Here is an 18,355-nt window from a genome sequence, read left to right on the forward strand (position 1 = left end):
ACAGCCCACTAATAATCAACCTTCAATTCACTCCAATAATCTCCCACCTGTGTAAAGTGAAATAAACACCTAGAGTGATGGTTTGTTCTGAACATAATATATTAAATATACTGTGTATATATGTCTCATATTAACAGAGAAACTGAGGGGTGATTATAAGGATAACATCAAAGGATATGTTTGATGTATTTGATGGGTTGATCCCCATTTTGGCTGTGTTAAATATGATTTCAGCCTACTACGATGCACACATGCTGACTTTCCAGTTGGCCATTACTGCCACAGAGTATCATTGCCCAGGACTCAGAGTATCATTCTCCAGGCCTCAGAGTAGCATTGCCCAGGCCTCAGAGTATCATTGCCCAGGACTCAGAGTATCATTCTCCAGGCCTCAGAGTAGCATTGCCCAGGCCTCAGAGTATCATTGCCCAGGACTCAGAGTATCGTTGCCCAGGCCTCAGAGTATCATTGCCTATAGTCCTAAGTATAAAGGGGATGAAGACAGTGAAAAGCAGTGTCACCGCGGCAACCTGAGAATGTATTACACTGGGAAAGGAGTGACAATGGGACCTCTGACCCGTCTCCCCCAGCAGCCCTTCCTAACAGCTGTGTCCGTGCACTAATGAAAACATGGCGGAGGTTAGCGTCCTGCCCCTTAGCCTGGCTTGCCCGCCAAAGCTGCCTGATTAATGGCTTGTACCATGGTGACAGGCAGGCAGGCAGTCAGGCCGCTGCCCACGGCCATCACATCACACTGCATTAGTGGAGAGAATATCCTCTCAGCAAGATGCATGTTAATTGCAACAGGGCAGGCGGCAGGTAAATGAATCCATAAATCAATCATATTTTCTCCACCAGGGTACTAGTTATATAGCCGTAGTCAGAGACAGTATAATGGCGTTGACAAGTACTAAATCGAGTGACGACAGAAGATGGATGATAAATCACAGTTCATTACGTGTGGGTATTATCATCTGAATCATACAACACAATGTTCTCACAACATACACTAGATCATATTATCTCTCCTGACATGACAAAGAAGGTAGTGTGGGGTCCAACTCTGTCAATAAGTGAAATAAAATATACATGCCTTTCAGCAGTACCACTTTAGCCCAAGATAACAATACCACTTTAGCCCAAGATAACATTCAGTTCACATACCTCCTCACATTACCTTCAGTTCACATACCTCCTCACATTACCTTCAGTTCACATTACCTTCAGTTCACATACCTCCTCACATTACCTTCAGTTCACATTACCTTCAGTTCACATTACCTCCTCACATTACCTTCAGTTCACATTACCTTCAGTTCACATTACCTTCAGTTCACATTACCCTCAGTTCACATTACCTTCAGTTCACATACCTCCTCACATTACCTTCAGTTCACATACCTCCTCACATTACCTTCAGTTCACATTACCTTCAGTTCACATTACCTCCTCACATTACCTTCAGTTCACATACCTCCTCACATTACCTTCAGTTCACATTACCTCCTCACATTACCTTCAGTTCACATACCTCCTCACATTACCTTCAGTTCACATTACCTTCAGTTCACATTACCTCCTCACATTACCTTCAGTTCACATTACCTTCAGTTCACATTACCTCCTCACATTACCTTCAGTTCACATTACCTTCAGTTCACATTACCCTCAGTTCACATTACCTTCAGTTCACATACCTCCTCACATTACCTTCAGTTCACATTACCTTCAGTTCACATACCTCCTCACATTACCTTCAGTTCACATTACCTTCAGGTCACATACCTCCTCACATTACCTTCAGTTCACATTACCTTCAGTTCACATACCTTGTCACATTACCTTCAGTTCACATACCTCCTCACATTACCTTCAGTTCACATTACCTCCTCACATTACCTTCAGTTCACATACCTGTTCACATTACCTTCAGTTCACATTACCTTCAGTTCACATACCTGTTCACATTACCTTCAGTTCACATACCTGTTCACATTACCTTCAGTTCACATTACCTTCAGTTCACATACCTCCTCACATTACCTTCAGTTCACATTACCTTCAGATCACATTACCTTCAGATCACATTACCTTCAGTTCACATTACCTTCCCTTCACATACCTCCTGACATTACCTTCAGTTCTGAATCATCAATTTCAATGTGACTAAGTACATTATATGAAGGTTATAGCCGACAGTTGACCTGCAGTGACAATACCAACCAAATGACTTACAGGACAAAATGAACCCATAATAAAAGGCCTTCAAACGTGAATTGCTTTAGATAACACGCAATATCAAAAAGCTGCATATTTTAACACAGAGAGAGAGAGAGAGCATTAAACGCTGCAAAGAAACCAATCTCACCTACTAGGTATATACGCTATTCCCTTTTCAGATGAGACGTTTGGTCTTTTTGTCTTTGTATTTACTTTTCTAAATGTTTCTCTATCATCCTTTAAGTAGCAGTTACAGTACAAGTCTTCTCTTTCCTTCCTGCTCCTGTTTGCAAATGGGTCACAACATGCCACTCACAGAGGAGTTCATACCCACTCAGACAGTTAACACAGAACCACCGACCAATACAAACCAAGACAGAATAAAATACGAGGGCAAATAGTCTCTCTTTTACATGAAACACTTCTCTCATCCTGGGGGAGGGTGTGAAAAGCCAGTGCAATTAACAAGTAAATGGAAATTTTACAGATAATGAACAGGAATTCAACTGGAGTCAAGCGTTATTAGTATTCTGCCAGACATACCAGGACATCGTGGTAAAGCGATCAAGGGCAAGAGACATTTAGCAAAATGTTGTAATGAACCCTGGTTGGCATTCGAGGCACGGAGGGCTGAACTGTTGGAGGTTCTAGCTGCCAATTGGTCGATCTCAATACCAAAACCTCCAGGATGGTATGCAAGCCGGGGCAGGTCTGTCTGCAACCCACTCAGCTAGGTGTTAAGACGCTGAACCATCCTGACGGCACCGAAGGTGCCAGAGCCAGTCAATCTAATCGAATAAAATCAACGTCAAAAGATTTGAGTTCAAAATCAAATCAAATGTGCCACATGCACCGAATACAACAGGTGTAGACTTTACTGTGAAATGCTTACGTATGAGCCCTTTCCTAACAATCTAAGGGTTTTTACATTTAAGACAAAATAACAATAACGAGGCTATATTCAAGAGTTGAACCCCCTAGTGGAGCTGGTTTATTAATGGGGCTGGTTTATTAGTGGGGCTGGTTTATTAGTGGGGCTGGTTTATTAATGGGGCTGGTTTATTAATGGGGCTGGTTTATTAGTCGGGCTGGTTTATTAGTGGGGCTGGTTTATTAGTGGGGCTGGTTTATTAGTGGGGCTGGTTTATTAGTGGAGCTGGTTTATTAGTGGGGCTGGTTTATTAGTGGGGCTGGTTTATTAGTGGGGCTGTTTTATTAGTGGGGCTGGTTTATTCGTGAGGCTGGTTTATTAGTGGGGCTGGTTTATTAGTGGGGCTGGTTTATTAGTGAGGCTGCTTTATTAGTGGGGCTGGTTTATTAGTGGGGCTGGTTTATTAGTGAGGCTGGTTTATTAGTGGGGCTGGTTTATTAGTGGGGCTGGTTTATTAGTGAGGCTGGTTTATTAGTGGGGCTGGTTTATTAGTGGGGCTGGTTTATTAGTGGGGCTGGTTTATTAGTGAGGCTGGTTCGTTATTTCGTTTACTATCCTTAGAAGGGATTTAGTGATCTGGCAATAGTTTTCTCTATGTAATGTATTGCACCATGCAACATAAGGGACCACAAAGGAAATAAGACACTGACTTTATTGTGTTATCCCTAACTAGTTTTTAATGTATGTACTGCGTGTAGCCTATATTAGGGCTGTGACGATACCACAATATCGCAATATTTGGTCCTTTAAAAACGTTGGTCCTTTTAAAGACTTGCTGTATGTAAAATATTGTGTGTTATAGCTTAGGAAAATAAATGAATGTGAATCTGGATGACAACATAATGTTTGTTTCCAACATTAGGGCTGTTTTCATAAAGAAGTGAAATACGTTTTTTTGTTTTGTTTGTTTCCTTGCCACGATACTAACGAGTATTGCGATATTGGTATCGTCCCGACCCTGATAGATATGTACTTTTTTAAAACTGTCAAATAAAACCAATCAATCAACCTTTGAAGACTTCAACAACAGCCAACCACAATGCGGCATTTGAACACAGATAAAAAATAATGTATATAGGGTAGCTCAGGTGATGTCTCTCCTAGACTGTGCTCACAGTTAAGAGATTTACAGACTGGGTCTCAGAAAGAGACTGGGTCTCAGAGAGAGACTGGGACTCAGAGAGAGACTGGGTCTCAGAGAGAGACTGGGACTCAGAGAGAGACTGGGACTCAGAGAGAGACTGGGTCTCAGAGAGAGACTGGAACTCAGAGAGAGACTGGGACTCAGAGAGAGACTGGGTCTCAGAGAGAGACTGGGTCTCAGAGAGAGACTGGGACTCAGAGAGAGACTGGGTCTCAGAGAGAGACTGGGACTCAGAGAGAGACTGGAACTCAGAGAGAGACTGGGACTCAGAGAGAGACTGGGTCTCAGAGAGAGACTGGGTCTCAGAGAGAGACTGGGAATCAGAGAGACTGGGACTCAGGGGGTCTCAGAGAGAGACTGGGTCTCAGAGAGAGACTGGGACTCAGAGAGAGACTGGGTCTCAGAGAGAGACTGGAGAGAGAGAGACTGGGACTCAGAGAGAGACTGGGTCTCAGAGAGAGACTGGGACTCAGAGAGAGACTGGGTCTCAGAGAGAGACTGGGTCTCAGAGAGAGACTGGGACTCAGAGAGAGACTGGGTCTCAGAGAGAGACTGGGACTCAGAGAGAGACTGGGTCTCAGAGAGAGACTGGGACTCAGAGAGAGACTGGGTCTCAGAGAGAGACTGGGACTCAGAGAGAGACTGGGTCTCAGAGAGAGACTGGGTCTCAGAGAGAGACTGGGACTCAGAGAGAGACTGGGTCTCAGAGAGAGACTGGGACTCAGAGAGAGACTGGGACTCAGAGAGAGACTGGGTCTCAGAGAGAGACTGGGACTCAGAGAGAGACTGGGTCTCAGAGAGAGACTGGGTCTCAGAGAGAGACTGGAACTCAGAGAGAGACTGGGTCTCAGAGAGAGACTGGGAATCAGAGAGAGACTGGGTCTCAGAGAGAGACTGGGTCTCAGAGAGAGACTGGGACTCAGAGAGAGACTGGGTCTCAGAGAGAGACTGGGACTCAGAGAGAGACTGGGACTCAGAGAGAGACTGGGTCTCAGAGAGAGACTGGGACTCAGAGAGAGACTGGGTCTCAGAGAGAGACTGGGTCTCAGAGAGAGACTGGAACTCAGAGAGAGACTGGGTCTCAGAGAGAGACTGGGAATCAGAGAGAGACTGGTTCTCAGAGAGAGAGCAAGACTGGAGCGAGACTGGGTACCACAATAATACCATAATACTATAATAATACTATAATAATAAAACAATAATACCACAATAATCCGTGACTTGGTCTTCATATTGCATGAGCCATAAAATATGAAACATCTCATTGAGCTTTTATACTATGTTGTGAGCAGACTTTGAGAGTTGTTTTATAGCCTACATGCACTAGTAACAATTGTAAATGCCAGTTCACAGATGCTTTAATCCAAAGTAACAGTCATGTGTGCATACACTTTAAGTATGGGTGGTCCTATGAATTGAACCCGCTATCTTGGCATAGCAAGCACTATGCTCTACCAACTGAGCTACAGTGGACCACGAGGGGAAAAGGGGGCTCATACATGCCAGATGAGGCTAACAACAAATGTCTTTGCAAATTGACTAAGTGCATGCTATGCATTCTGTTGTTGAGAATATAGGAGAAACACCAATAGACCTACAGCACCATTGCAGACTCACTACACCCAGTTTAATTGGGCTCCTCAGGGTTCCTCAGCAGAAATCGACTGCTGGAGGAGCACATTCAATCTGGAGATAGAGATAGAGAGAAAAGAGTGTGAGAGAGAGAGAGAAAGAGTGAGAGAGAGAGAGGAATGGTCCAGGCGTCTCAAACAAGACCATGGGGAGACAGGGAGAGCGCGGAGCGGGCACTGACTCAGCTCACCTCTCAGTAATGGAGATTTTATTATTTCATTTCTGAAATGTGATGAGACTGTGCCCTGGAGTAAGACAGAAGTTATGTGGAAAAGAAACTTGCTACGATCCGTCTATTCATAGACCACATCCTATATACAGTAGGCCTATATTCCTCGAAACGAATGGGTAAATTAAGTATAATTTACAGAGCCACACATGGGAATTGAAGTATCCTCAAATGGATCTTTTATGGATAACATCGATGTCACCCGGAATAATTTTGCTGCTCATTCCTGAACTGTAGTTCCATAGCGTATAAAGACTAGAGCAGCAGGGGAAGACAGTATACTATGTTTCTACTGTAGTTCCATGGCGTATAAAGACTAGAGTAGGAGGGAATGACATAAGACTGTACACTATGTTTCTACTGTAGTTCCATAGCGTATAAAGACTAGAGTAGGAGGGAATGACTGTACACTATGTTTCTACTGTAGTTCAATAGAGTATAAAGACTAGAGTAGGAGGGAATGACATAAGACTGTACACTATGTTTCTACTGTAGTTCCATAGCGTATAAAGACTAGAGTAGGAGGGAATGACTGTACACTATGTTTCTACTGTAGTTCAATAGCGTATAAAGACTAGAGTAGGAGGGAATGACTGTACACTATGTTTCTACTGTAGTTCCATAGCGTATAAAGACTAGAGTAGGAGGGAATGACTGTACACTATGTTTCTACTGTAGTTCAATAGAGTATAAAGACTAGAGTAGGAGGGAATGACATAAGACTGTACACTATGTTTCTACTGTAGTTCCATAGCGTATAAAGACTAGAGTAGGAGGGAATGACTGTACACTATGTTTCTACTGTAGTTCAATAGCGTATAAAGACTAGAGTAGGAGGGAATGACTGTACACTATGTTTCTACTGTAGTTCCATAGCGTATAAAGACTAGAGTAGGAGGGAATGACTGTACACTATGTTTCTACTGTAGTTCAATAGAGTATAAAGACTAGAGTAGGAGGGAATGACATAAGACTGTACACTATGTTTCTACTGTAGTTCCATAGCGTATAAAGACTAGAGTAGGAGGGAATGACTGTACACTATGTTTCTACTGTAGTTCAATAGCGTATAAAGACTAGAGTAGGAGGGAATGACTGTACACTATGTTTCTACTGTAGTTCCATAGCGTATAAAGACTAGAGTAGGAGGGAATGACTGTACACTATGTTTCTACTGTAGTTCAATAGCGTATAAAGACTAGAGTAGGAGGGAATGACTGTACACTATGTTTCTACTGTAGTTCAATAGAGTATAAAGACTAGAGTAGGAGGGAATGACATAAGACTGTACACTATGTTTCTACTGTAGTTCCATAGCGTATAAAGACTAGAGTAGGAGGGAATGACTGTACATTATGTTTCTACTGTAGTTCAATAGCGTATAAAGACTAGAGTAGGAGGGAATGACTGTACACTATGTTTCTACTGTAGTTCCATAGCGTATAAAGACTAGAGTAGGAGGGAATGACTGTACACTATGTTTCTACTGTAGTTCAATAGCGTATAAAGACTAGAGTAGGAGGGAATGACTGTACACTATGTTTCTACTGTAGTTCAATAGAGTATAAAGACTAGAGTAGGAGGGAATGACTGTACACTATGTTTCTACTGTAGTTCAATAGAGTATAAAGACTAGAGTAGGAGGGAATGACATAAGACTGTACACTATGTTTCTACTGTAGTTCCATAGCGTATAAAGACTAGAGTAGGAGGGAATGACTGTACACTATGTTTCTACTGTAGTTCAATAGAGTATAAAGACTAGAGTAGGAGGGAATGACATAAGACTGTACACTATGTTTCTACTGTAGTTCCATAGCGTATAAAGACTAGAGTAGGAGGGAATGACTGTACACTATGTTTCTACTGTAGTTCAATAGAGTATAAAGACTAGAGTAGGAGGGAATGACTGTACACTATGTTTCTACTGTAGTTCAATAGAGTATAAAGACTAGAGTAGGAGGGAATGACTGTACACTATGTTTCTACTGTAGTTCAATAGCGTATAAAGACTAGAGTAGGAGGGAATGACTGTACACTATGTTTCTACTGTAGTTCCATAGCGTATAAAGACTAGAGTAGGAGGGAATGACTGTACACTATGTTTCTACTGTAGTTCAATAGCGTATAAAGACTAGAGTAGGAGGGAATGACTGTACACTATGTTTCTACTGTAGTTCAATAGCGTATAAAGACTAGAGTAGGAGGGAATGACATAAGACTGTACACTATGTTTCTACTGTAGTTCCATAGCGTATAAAGACTAGAGTAGGAGGGAATGACTGTACACAATGTTTCTACTGTAGTTCCATAGCGTATAAAGACTAGAGTAGGAGGGAATGACTGTACACTATGTTTCTACTGTAGTTCCATAGCGTATAATTGACTAGAGTAGGAGGGAATGACTGTACACTATGTTTCTACTGTAGTTCCATAGCGTATAAAGACTAGAGTAGGAGGGAATGACTGTACACTATGTTTCTACTGTAGTCGTGTACAACAACGGTAAGCTTATACAGATGATTTGTTCCAATTGCAACAAAAAAGAAAGAAGCTTTTCTAAGCCGAGCACAAGACGTGTGAATGTACTGTATGCGTTCTATTATCTCCGTGGCAGTATGATGGACAGCGTGGCTGGTGGTCCCAGGTCGTCGGATAAAGGGTCAGGCCCCAGCTGAAATGCTGTTCTGTTCCTACGAGGGAGACTGTAAAGAGAAAGCCGTATTAATGGGTGAAACTAAGTAAAAGTGCTAGCGCTGCAAGACGCCCTAGACAGGGAGGGGCATCTGAAAGACACAGAAATATGAACTGAAGTGTGTGAGGTCAGGCCCATATGCCCAGACAGAAGCTATATTAATCTGCCTGCTGAGAACAGGCACTGAGGTGGCAGGGGGAGAGGGGAGATGGGAAGAGAGAAGGTGGGGGACGAGAGGAGGTGGGGGACGGGAGAAGGTGGGGGACGGGGAAGGTGGGGGACGGGAGGAGGTGGGGGAAGAGAGGAGGTGGGGAAGAGAGAAGGTGGGGGACGAGAGGAGGTGGGGGACGAGAGAAGGTGGGGGATGGGAGAAGGTGGGGGACGGGAGGAGGTGGGGGAGGTGGGGGGACGGGAGAAGGTGGGGGACGGGAGAAGGTGGAGGACGGGAGAAGGTGGGGGACGGGGGGAAGAGAAGGTGGGGAAGAGAGAAGGTGGGGGACGGGAGAAGGTGGGGGACGGGAAAAGGTGGGGACGGGAGAAGGTGGGGGACGGGAGGAGGTGGGGGACGGGAGGAGGTGGGGGACGGGAGGAGGTGGGGGACGAGAGACGGTGGGGGACGAGAGAAGGTGGGGGACGGGAGAAGGTGGGGGAAGGTGGGGGACGGGGAAGGTGGGGGACGGGAGAAGGTGGGAAACGGGAGAAGGTGGGGGACGGGAGAAGGTGGGGGACGGGAGAAGGTGGTGGACGGGAGAAGGTGGGGGGTGAGAGAAGGTGGGGGACGAGAGAAGGTGGGGGGACGGAAGAAGGTAGGGGACGGGAGAAGGTGGGGGACGGGAGAAGGTGGGAAAAGGGAGAAGGTGGGAGATGGGAGAAGGTGGGGGACGAGAGAAGGTGGGAAACGGGAGAAGGTGGGGGACGGGAGAAGGTGGGGGACGAGAGAAGGTGGGGGACGGGAGAAGGTGGGGGACGAGAGAAGGTGGGGGACGGGAGAAGGTGGGGGACGAGAGAAGGTGGGGGACGGGAGAAGGTGGGGGGACGGGAGAAGGTGGGGGACGGGAGAAGGTGGGGGACGGGAGAAGGTGGGAAACGGGAGAAGGTGGGGGACGAGAGGAGGTGGGGGACGGGAGAAGGGCAAGGAGGAAGGGGAGGCCGTTGTGTGGGGAAAGATGCAGTGTTGTTGTACTGTTTTGTGTGTGTTCTTTGCATGTGTGCATTCTGCCGAGACACACTTTTAAAGGGATAGTGTACGAATTTTTTGCAACTAAGCCCCTTTTCTACTTACCCAGAGTCAAATGAACTCATGGATACCATATTTCTGATGTTGTCAACATAATTGTATTTTCATGCATTTTGGAGTAGAATGTATTTTTTTTAAAGTCACCTGAATGGACCATAACACATTCGTTCTACAAACAAAATATCTCCTCAGCAAAGAGCAACCAACCCCCCCTCCCTACCACCCACCTTTGCTGAAAAAACTCCTAGGAGAAACACTGCGTAGGAAAAGGAGATTGGAGAGTAATGATGTGCCGTCTGTCCACTCTAAAAAAAAGAGGGTCATAAATCCTAACAAACCAGCTAACAAACCAGCATACTGGAGACGTTTGGGGAAATATATGGCCTAAAAACCTGAAAAGCAGCAGAACACAACCCATGCTGCAACAGTGGTATACCAAACCAGGAATTGAAGTCCACAATCCTGAGCAGTAACTCATTATTCTGGTGCAACTCAGAAAACATGATGAAATTTAGAAACATTTATAAATATCTATACTGTGTAAAACAATATTATAATATTTTTTTACAGCTTTGTGGAGGCATTCTGGCTATGACTCAGGTGCCAGGCTCCATTTTGGAGAGGAAGGAGCAGGTAGGTAGAGGCGCCAGGCTCCATTTTGGAGAGGAAGAAGCAGGTAGGTAGAGGCGCATGGTGGTAGCAGGCATAGCATAGCAGGAACTGTGCCGGTGCTCCCCATGAATAAAACATCTCAGAGACAAGCCCTGTTGCCCCGACCTCATGAATTGTGCACGTATCGTGTTTGAGGTGTGATCTGGGAACATCGAGGAGTGACCCACAGCCCAGCGTAAGCCCAGCAACCACACACCACGGCAACCACACACCAGACAAAAGACAGAACAGAGGGAGAGAGGAAGGCACTAGCTTCTATGTCCCAGAACCCCAGAGGGAGAGCAGCGGGCAGGACTGTGGGGCACCGCGTGACAGAGGGAGAGCAGCGGGCAGGACTGTGGGGCAGGACTGTGGGGCACCACGTGACAGAGGGAGAGCAGCGGGCAGGACTGTGGGGCACCACGTGACAGAGGGAGAGCAGCGGGCAGGACTGTGGGGCAGGACTGTGGGGCACCGCATGACAGAGGGAGAGCAGCGGGCAGGACTGTGGGGCACCGCGTGACAGAGGGAGAGCAGCGGGCAGGACTGTGGGGCAGGACTGTGGGGCAGGACTGTGGGGCACCGCGTGACAGAGGGAGAGCAGCGGGCAGGACTGTGGGGCACCGAGTGACAGAGGGAGAGCAGCGGGCAGGACTGTGGGGCAGGACTGTGGGGCACCACGTGACAGAGGGAGAGTAGCGGGCAGGACTTTGGGGCACCGCGTGACAGAGGGAGAGCAGCGGGCAGGACTGTGGGGCACCGCGTGATAGAGGGAGAGCAGCGGGCAGGACTGTGGGGCACCGCGTGACAGAGGGAGAGCAGCGGGCAGGACTGTGGGGCAGGACTGTGGGGCACCACGTGACAGAGGGAGAGTAGCGGGCAGGACTTTGGGGCACCGTGTGACAGAGGGAGAGCAGCGGGCAGGACTGTGGGGCACCGCGTGACAGAGGGAGAGCAGCGGGCAGGACTGTGGGGCACCGTGTGAAGATGGGCAATGGCAGGATGGGATGTTGGGCTACCAGCTGGGCTCCCACAAACCTGACCAGAGGCTTTAAGTCCAAGGTTTAAGTCCAACTAACTGAACAGTACAAGGAACTGATAGGAAACAGAATGCTTTCCTCTCCCCCTAAACAGGGAAGGTGTCCAAACATCATGGCAGGTGTCCAGGAAAGACAGGGTGACAGGTAAACTGACCTGGTCTCCAGAGGAACGCTGCTGTTCAGCGCCCAGCTGTCCTGAAGCTGGACTGACTCTGGTGTGGAGGGACCCTCCCCGGGGGCCACCGAGGGGGCGTGGACTGGGCCGCGACGGCTGGCCAGGGTGTTGGGGTTCAGGGAGCTTGCAGACGACTGGTGGTGGTTGTGAGGAGGAGGGAGCGGCGGCCGCAGAGACTGACTGTGATGGTGGTTCGGAGGACCTGAAAGAGAACACAGGAACCAATTAGGGCTCATTGATTGACCGGAATGGTGTTCTAGCGCAGAGATGAAAAAACTCCCAAGCCTGTTTTGACTGATTTAATGAAGTCTTCCATTGACAGTGATGCATGTTTGAATGTTGTGTTTCGTATGGAACGTTTTGCATATCGTGTTACAAGTTGCTATAAGAGAGCTCGTCCGATCCAAATAAGAAAACACCTAAGCATTTGTTTTTAAACGGTACACTTATAAAGTACAAGATTTTACAGAGCAAATCACAGACTAAATGCAATTTAGAGTGACCAAATCACATTGTAACTCAATACAAAGTTTATCACATTGTAAATCAATACAATGTTTATCATATTGTAACTCAATACAATGTTTATCATATTGTAACTCAATACAATGTTTATCATATTGCAACTCAATACAATGTTTATCATATTGTAACTCAATACAATGTTTATCATATTGTAACTCAATACAATGTTTATCATATTGCAACTCAATACAATGTTTATCATATTGTAACTCAATACAATGTTTATCATATTGTAACTCAATACAATGTTTATCATATTGTAACTCAATACAATGTTTATCATATTGTAACTCAATACAATGTGCTTATTATCATATTGCAACTCAATACAATGTTTATCATATTGTAACTCAATACAATGTTTATCATATTGTAACTCAATACAATGTTAATCATATTGCAACTCAATACAATGTTTATCATATTGTAACTCAATACAATGTTTATCATATTGTAACTCAATACAATGTTTATCATATTGTAACTCAATACAATGTTTATCATATTGTAACTCAATACAATGTTTGCTGACAAAAAGGCAGGGAGAGAAGGCCTGATAATAAACATCAAATGCACGAAGAGCTTACAAAGAAACAAAGCTCATCTGTAATACTGCTATGTAAGCCCTTCTCCATGTGCAACTAATAAAGGGAAACATGAAAATTGAAAGCTGTGAATTAACTTTGTGAAAGTTAAACATTTTAATTGTGTGACTAAAACTCTTCAAATAATGCAATCAAAATATTTTCTTTACTTTTAAACTTTTAATCAAATAATGCAATTAAAATATTTCCCTGCATTTTTGTAGCAACCCTAAATCATACCATTTAATTAAAAGATAATGAAAGTAGGTAATACTTCAGATTTTGGCAAATGAGATCTAAATATCTCCAAATTAATGAAGTGCTATTAGAAAATATCACTAATTATTAAAGTCTACAAAGAAACATTTGGACAATTCTAATTTCAATCTACAGATAAGATACATAAAAAAAAAATTAAAACTTAGTGCCGCCACTCATCCTGTACATCCTGCAGTGCATGATGGGCATACAGGAAATAGCCTTGATCAAACAGTGGCTAGAAAAATGAATGGAAAAAGAAAGGATATTTGTTTACATCTTCCATAATGCCATAACAGTCTTACTGACTGATGTAAAGGCAAAGCCTACTGACACGCACGCACGCACGCACACACACACGCACACACACACACACACACACACACACACACACACACACACACACACACACACACACACACACACACACACACACACACACACACACACACACACACACACACACACACACACACACACACACACACACACACACACTCACACACACACACACACACAATAACATCTATTCTCCATCGGGGTTTCTTCGGCCTATCCTTGTATACTTCATTGAACATTCCATATATAAAGTCAATATGATAAAATACAATGGGCCTACTCTCTTACATATACGGTATGGAACTGATAAGTAGTGAAAGAATCAGCCTCACACCAGGAAGTGACAGTTTGAGCTAAGAAAAGGAGAGGCCCTTCACACAAAATGTCTTGTGAAAAAGAGGAGCGGATAGATGAAAGAGGGGATGTGATCAGCTCTGGTTTGGAGGGCCAGGGTGTGTAAATCTCCCGCACCACACTGTGTAAGAACAGGATAAAAAACTCAGTGATACAAAACCCACTTTACAAAAGCTGGGTTTGGTCTGCAGGGACGCTGGGAGCTTTGGAACAATCTGAGCTGCACAATAGGGCCCGAGAGCAGTGGATTATACTGTGACCTGGTCATCGAATGCACCAAACACAATGATATTCAGGGACTAGCGCTTTAATGTGTTCTGATAACCTTGGCCGTGCTCAGATCATACGCCTTTTTATCATCGTTTTCACCCTGTAAACTGCCGTTCAGGCTCCAAATCGAGCCGACAGCCAGGGAGGTTGTCTACCAACCCATTAATGGGCCTGTGCAGTTTCCTTTTACAGGTCTGTGGTCACACAAAAGGGCCGTTGCCGTCGGAGGCTCCGGTTTCTAACCCCGAAGGAACTACACCCCTGTGTGAACCAGTGGAATCCCACAGACACAATGGTCACCTCAATATCTGTTTAATACAGAGGAGATCTGAGCAGCGGGGTTGTCAAAGTCACTACTGTAATAGGCAGATTACGGCGTTCAGCAGTGTGCTGGCCTTTAGTAGTCCCCTGTGTTTTAATAGAGTCAAATAAAAAGGCCCTGTACTTCTCTTTAATGCCACAGCCGGTCCATCCACAAAGGATCAGCTGTGGCTCGGTACAACAGGTGAAACACCACAGGCCACCTATCTTTATACCTATTTAAACAATAAGCTCCATCTTTAAAAAACTCCGTTGTGTTGCACAGTAGAGGACTGGCGGGGCACCTAGCCGCTCTGCAGCTTTAGTGGTAGGAGCCACAGCTTTTTCAGAATGGGCGACATGGTGACTTAATCCTGCAGCATAAAGACATGAACATAAAGCACCATATGAGCCAGGCAGAACAAGTGCACTCACTCAACCTATCCTCAAACAGAAAATTTGACCTTTTTTCTTTCAGCCTGGAAGACAATCATTCCAATTGCAAACAAAACAATGTCGTATGAGAAGCAAGAGAGGAAAACTAACATTTAGTAAATGAGGATACAAACTTAATAACATGCAGCCATGTTGGTAATTACCACTCTATGGATATAGAATTAAGAAACTTCTAAAAGGTTAATTGCTTTTCTGATTGAGAGGCAGCTCGTCGCTATACAGAAATTTAAATTGAGTGTGTCTGTTTTCTTGGTATGTATCACAAAAAAATAAAATGTTCTCAAATTAAAGAGGGGGATTTTGTAATGAATATAATTACACATTATTTTTTTTAACCAAAATGTAGAATTATTGAGGGGTAAAAAAAAAATGTTTTAATTTAAAAACAAAGATTCATGTCAGTGGGTCGTATCCGAGTAAAAATAGTTTTGTTTCCTTTGTCTCCCAGCCCCTGTAACCATAGCTTTCTGTCACGTTCGTTGGAACACTAGGAACGTCTCAGGAGGTTCTCGACTGTGGACCGTCGATGGAAGCACACTAGGACCAACGTGCAGCGTGATCTGGGTTCCACATCTTTTATTAGAAATAGCAAGTGAACCACACAACAAAACAATAAAAACTAAAAGAAATGTGACGACAATGGAGTGCAAACATGCAACTACACATAAACAATATCCCACAAACACAGGAGGGAAAAATAACTACTTAAATATGATGCCCAATTAGAGACAACAATTACCAGCTGCCTCTAATTGGGAATCATACAAATCACCAACAAAGACAATAAACTGCAAAACCTGAAACCAAAAGGGAGGGTTAGGGGGGGTGTCTAGTGTAGGTGGCGGCTCTGGTGCAGGACGAAGAACCCGCTCAGCTCGCGGATTCACCATCTTTGGTAGCGGTTCTGGTGCGGGCCGAAGAACCCAGGCTGAACACTGTGCCTGGACTGGACCTAGATGCCGAGGAAGGCTCCTGCCATGGAGCGGGACTGGACACCGACCCTGGCCTGGACATTGGTGCAGAGAAAGACTCCTGCCATGGAGCGGGAAGTTCTGGACCATGGACTGTCTCAGGAGGCTCCAGACTGTGGATCGTCTCAGGAGGTTCTTGACTGTGGACCGTTGTTGGAGGTTCCGGACTGTGGACCGTCGTTGGAGGTTCCGGACTGTGCATAGTCGTTGGAGGTTCCGGACTGTGCATAGTCGTTGGAGGTTCCGGACTGTGCATAGTCGTTGGAGGTTCCGGACTGTGGACCGTTGTTGGAGGTTCCGGACTGTGGACCATCGTTGGAGGTTCCGGACTGTGGACCGTCGTTGGAGGTTCCGGACTGTTAAACGTCGCCAACTCTCTATGGTCAAGAATTTGACACTTTCACCATAGCTGGAAAACACATTTGTGATCAGGTCCCTCAGAGCCAACTGTAGAATACCAACTTATTTTTTATAGCTTCCCTTCGCATCTCAGCCTGCATCATAAAGCCCATTCAATGTAAAAATTGTTGAGAAGGGAATCAGCACTGTGCTGTATTCATCCCAACCATAAACATGACATTCATTCCCCCTCCATCTTCCATCTTCTTCCAATTGTGTTTTTATTTCAATGTTTTCTAGTTGAATTCTAATTAACTGTGCAAACCTACATTATGTGAAAGACAACAAGAACAACAATAAACCCTGGGACGAGAGCCCACTTCATGGTTTGTTGTTTTCTTTGTATTATTTCTGAACAAAAAAGCTGGCTGAATGTTCAAGGCAATTTGCTTACAAAAGGATGGAACTCAGTTTGAACTTGAAATGACCTATATGCCTATTTATTTGTCCAACCGTTAGGAGTCCAGGCTACATAACTTGTTTGCGATAATGACCCAGGTGTAGAGTGTGTTTTATAGCCAGACTCAGCTGTCATGTAGAGAGAGAAAAAAAAAGACAGTAAGCTAAAAGGGACCAAAAAGGCTCAAAGTAATTACAGAGGCAATGCAGGGTGAAATGGAAACGCCCCACACAACAGCTTCTTCCACACGCTGTTGTTAGAGGTGCATGGCGATGTTGAAATTACTGCAGCTCAGGTTTGCAGACTACGGGCTAGAATGACAAGGATTCAAATACATTTCACCAGCATGGGAGGTGGGAACCTTGGAAAAAACAATACGAGTAAAAGCATCAATGTCCATTAGGATAAAAGACACAATGTTCACACGGCAGGAGAAGCCCCGAGAAAGCAGGTCATAGAAATTACGATTTTTTAATTAATTTTTTTACTGTGACTCAAGTTGCTTAAAAATAAATGTGGTGACATGATTGGAGAGGGGGCATGCTTCTGTCTTCCACTCTTTTGTTAGTTCCTCCTATCGACCTCTTCACACACACCAAACACAGGTGAAAATGTCTCAATTGAAACAAGCCCAAGGGTAAGTGTGCACTCATCACAGCACTCAGCGCCTCAACGTGTGGTGGATGCCTGCCTGAATGGGTTAACATTTGGCTTGGGCTGAAAATTGATAAGCACAGTGTAATGGATATTAAAAGTCCCATAGTTCAGCTGTGGGTGTCCAGACTGCATTATCTTCCACTGCTAGTAGCCTATGATGAGAGAGAATGGCAGGATTAAACAAGGTCGGGTTTAATTTTGTTTTTCCGATGACTTCTGTTCAGTGAATAAACTGTATGTTGACAATTCTGTTGGGCGTTTCCAGAGCGATAGGATGGGTGGTGTAACAGACCCGCAGCAACAACACACTGAGTCAGATCAGGGAGCAGACATACTTGAGAAGCCGTGGATCATACTCGTACCTGAGGATCTGGACGTTCCCTCTCCCCTTGATCAAATTTTTTTCATAGCGATTTAATTAAAAAGCAGAGATTGAGGTACAGTAGTGCAAATGAGGGGGGAAGGGGGGTTTAAATATTCAGAGCACAGCATATCTCTGCCTCAGCCACTCATCTCCACTAATTAGACAGTTAGAACTATTCAGTGACAACAGTCAGGGAGACGATGAAATTACACTCATCACCAGAGACACAATCTGTGACATTAATACCATTTATTCAAACGCTTAAAGACCAGAAAAAAATGGATTTTCATTCGGTAACGACGAGGTATAGAGAATGGAGTGATCAAACATTCAACACGCCACACAAACCTCTTTTTGGATTATTATTTTTACATTCAAATGAAAAGACACCAGAAATAGCAAAAGGGGAGAAAACAAACAACAGATGAATAATGCATTGGTAGCGTTAATATACTCACGGCGTGGCTCTTTCCAGGAGTAGCTAATGCGTCACCTACTGCTCACATGCAGTTCTTGCTAAACCT

At 44.7% G+C, this 18,355-nt stretch overlaps 1 pseudogene; it reads right to left on the reverse strand.

Moving 5' to 3' along the window:
* LOC124014551 overlaps positions 1 to 18,355 on the reverse strand; it is a 181,734-nt pseudogene that overhangs the window by 131,755 nt on the left and 31,624 nt on the right.

Source organism: Oncorhynchus gorbuscha, linkage group LG02 (assembly GCF_021184085.1).
Source record: "Oncorhynchus gorbuscha isolate QuinsamMale2020 ecotype Even-year linkage group LG02, OgorEven_v1.0, whole genome shotgun sequence".
Taxonomy (NCBI): Eukaryota; Metazoa; Chordata; class Actinopteri; order Salmoniformes; family Salmonidae; genus Oncorhynchus; species Oncorhynchus gorbuscha.